Here is a 3,776-nt window from a genome sequence, read left to right on the forward strand (position 1 = left end):
TAAAATTAAATTCTATTTATAATATAAATGAGAACCATTAATGATAATCTGACAAAGTTGTACTTCTTTCATAGTCAATCTCATTATATACTATATTATTTTGCGGCTTAAGTTTCGAAATAAATTGCTTGCATTGATCGGACAATTTCGCAAGATACTAAATTGAGAGTTTAATTTGTCAGCATCAAAAATCAAAACTCATGTTGACGATTTCAATGGAAGTAAAATACCAAGCCAATCCAAGCATACACGCAAGATAGATTAGCTTCAAGTCCATTTCAATGATGAAATTTTGCAAATGAATATTTTTTGCTCTATATAATTTATTTTGATAGTTTGAAATTAACTTTTATTTTATTACATTTTTAAAATTAAACTAAAAATATTAGTAAGAGTATAATATTGATAAAAAGAAGTTAATTAACAAAAATAGGAGCACCGTCTTGCTTTCATAATATTTAAAAGTTTCTCTTCAACTATTTAGACTCTAGAATGTTTTCTATATTTTTATTTTTTTTATGAATACTTTTTGTTCTGAGATAATATTTAATACCAAAGTAGATTTAGACTTAGATGTGAAATTTAGACTATTTTAAATGAAAAATCTAATTTATTTTTAAGAATAGTGGATTGTTCGATGTTCTCGCCTGAATAACAGTAAAAATATCTGTAAAAAACTTCTATAAGGTTAAGTTAGGAAAAGCTTAAAACAGATTTAAATGAATTAAGTTAAAAAATATAATGAAAATATTTATAAAAGGTAATGATTTAGCCATTAGTTCTGAATTTCTCCATTTATAATAGTGGATAATTTTTTTTTCATTATTATATGAGAATTTATCCCACATTAAAATAATAAATAAACTGTGAATATCATCTGAAGTAAGATTTGATAAGATTTTACTTGCCATCTAAATCAAGTCGGATAGATGGACTTGTACATCTAACTAGACTAGTATAATCAAATTTGTTGGATTTGGATTCTTTAATTTGTAAGATGGGACTAGAAAATTTACGCTACAGCTTTATCTTTAGGCCAACACTTTTTAAACATTATTACTTAACTCATTCTGTTGGTATAAATTAAATGGATTAAGATTTTTAATAAAAAAGTTGATATAATGATAAGTGAGGAGTTAATTATTTTTAGATTAAGATAACTGGTCACACGTTTTATAAAAGTTATAAAATTAATTTTTATGCGCTATTAGCTCTAACAAATTTTTTACTTAACACGTGAATATATATAACTGCCTTTTTTTATGTGGATTTCGTTTTTATTTTCGAAATTTCTTTACGTTTTCTTCTATTTCTGCGTTCTCTTCCATATCTCTGCGTTCTCTATATTTCTCTTCCTTCTTTATATTCTCTTCGTTCTCCGTGTTCTTTTCATTCAAGATCAATGTTCTTTTATCTGATTTGAAGATTTGGATCAAAATTTTTGAAATCAAGTTGTGAAATCAACTTTGAATAGGCATTTCATTTTTGAAGATAATGAACGATCCAAGTTCAGACTGTATGTCAATTGAACCAGCACGAATTGAATTGGATTATTGTTTCGAATCGAATCAAGTAGTTTAGGTATGGTTCGAATCTAGTTAATGCAGTTCGTTAGTAGTTTATTATGATTCTGTAGTTGAATAATTTTTTTTGTTTGTGAAAATTGATGTTCATGGTTGATGGTTTGAATTTGAATGTAATGTACGAATTCTGAATCTGAATTATTATTTTGATGAATCTGTTCTGTTCCCAGTTTCGATGTATTTGAAATTATAAATTGGTGTATTTTGGAAATGCTTTCAGTGTATTTTCAAGTTCAGACTATCAATAGAACCAAGACGAATTGTATTATTATTTTGAATCAAATCAAGTGGCTGAGGTATGGTTCAAATTTAGTTAATGTAGTTCGTTAGTAGTTTATGATTCTGTAGTTGAATAATTTTGTTTTTGTTTGTGAAAATTGTTGTTCATGGTTGATGGTTTAAATTTGAATGTAATGTATGACTTCTGAATCTAAATTATTATTTTGATGAATCTGTTTCATTTCCAGTTTCAGTGTATTTGAAATTATAAATTGGTGTATTTTGAAAATGTTTTGGGTCTATTTTCAAGTTCAAACTGTCAATTGAACTAGGGCAAATTGTATTATTACTTTGAATCGAACTAAGTGGCTAAAGTATGGTTCGAATCTAGTTAATGTAGTTCGTTAGTAGTTTATAATTCTGTAGTTGTTTAATTTTGTTTTTGTTTGTGAAAATGATTGTTTATAGTTGATGGTTTGAATTTGAATGTAATGTACGAGTTCTGAATCTGAATTATTATTTTAATGAATCTATTCTGTTCCTATTTTTGGTGTATTTTGAATTATAACACGCTTGAAGAAGTTAAAAAATTCTACAAAGATTATTCTAAAACTTATTTAAATCCAGAATGCACGAAATTACTTAATGATAACTCAAAACTCCTTCTCCTCCTCATTCTTCTTCATTATCATCATCTTCTTTTTTTTCTTTTTTTATTCATCTTCTCCTTCTTGGTTTACATTCTCATTATTCTTCTTATTTTACTCTCTTAACAAGAATAAAAACAAGAAAAAAATCAAACAAAGAATAAGAAGAAACATATAATGTTGCAAAATCAGTAGGAAGAAGAGGAACCTATATTCATTCAACTAAATAAAATTATAATACACATATTCATTCAAATCTAATATGAGAAGCGATGCTCCTAAAAGAAGAAATAAGAGCAATAGAAAAAGAAAGGAAGAAAGAAAGAAAGAAGAATAAAAAGAATAATGAGAAATAAGCATTAAAAAAAGACATTTTTATGCTTTTGTAGCAAAAGTTCGGTGTAAAAACTAAGAAATATATGTGTTATTGTTAAGAAATTTAGGTGTTATATATTTATTCTGATAAAATATACATAATTCAAAACTCTTCTTCTTTCTATTTTTTATCTTTTGTTTCATTTTCTTCTTCTTTTTCATCCTTTTTTTCTTCATCTTCTCCTTCTTATTTCATTTTCTCATAATTCTTCTTACTTTACTCTCTTGAGAGAAAAAAATTAAGAAAAAGAGAAGAAAAAATAAAAAAGAATAAGTGACTGCAATAACATAGAAAAGAGGAGGAGAAGAAGAAATAAAAACAAAATGCAGTAACATATCAGTAGCACCAGTAGAAGAAAGAGGAGGAGACGCATGAAGATAGGAAACCGTTTTTCATATTCTTTGAGCGCGGCACGCAAAACGTATGTGAAGTGGGTGTTTCGTTTGCGTTATTGAAGCACATGTGTACACGCTATGTGTAATGAAATGGGTTTGAGCTAACTTAGTTGGATTTGGTTATCAAAAAGAATTGGATATGTAGCAAGACTAATAATCATATACATTTATCAATTTACATTCTTATTAAACCAACTTGGGTTGGTCGAGTGGTCAGCTTACTCGTCCGCTTAATCAAGTGTTGGGGATTTAAATCCCATCTTGTGTATGTAGCAACCCATTGGCCAACGATAAACCCTTAAATGGAGCTCAGATTCGCAACGAATTAGTCATTGACCTATCGGGTTGAGGAATACCGTGGACAACAAAAAAAATTACGTTCTTATTAATTGAATACACAATTTATGTTTATGGCATTTAATTTAAATTATAACAATAAAAGCACATTACTTATTTATTATGTAACATCATAAATTCATATACATAATTTTTATATTTAACAGATTTTTACTATTAATATTAGTCAATTCTAAATTATATATTATTTTATATATGT

This window comes from Arachis ipaensis, chromosome B02, assembly GCF_000816755.2.
Source record: "Arachis ipaensis cultivar K30076 chromosome B02, Araip1.1, whole genome shotgun sequence".
Classification (NCBI taxonomy): Eukaryota; Viridiplantae; Streptophyta; class Magnoliopsida; order Fabales; family Fabaceae; genus Arachis; species Arachis ipaensis.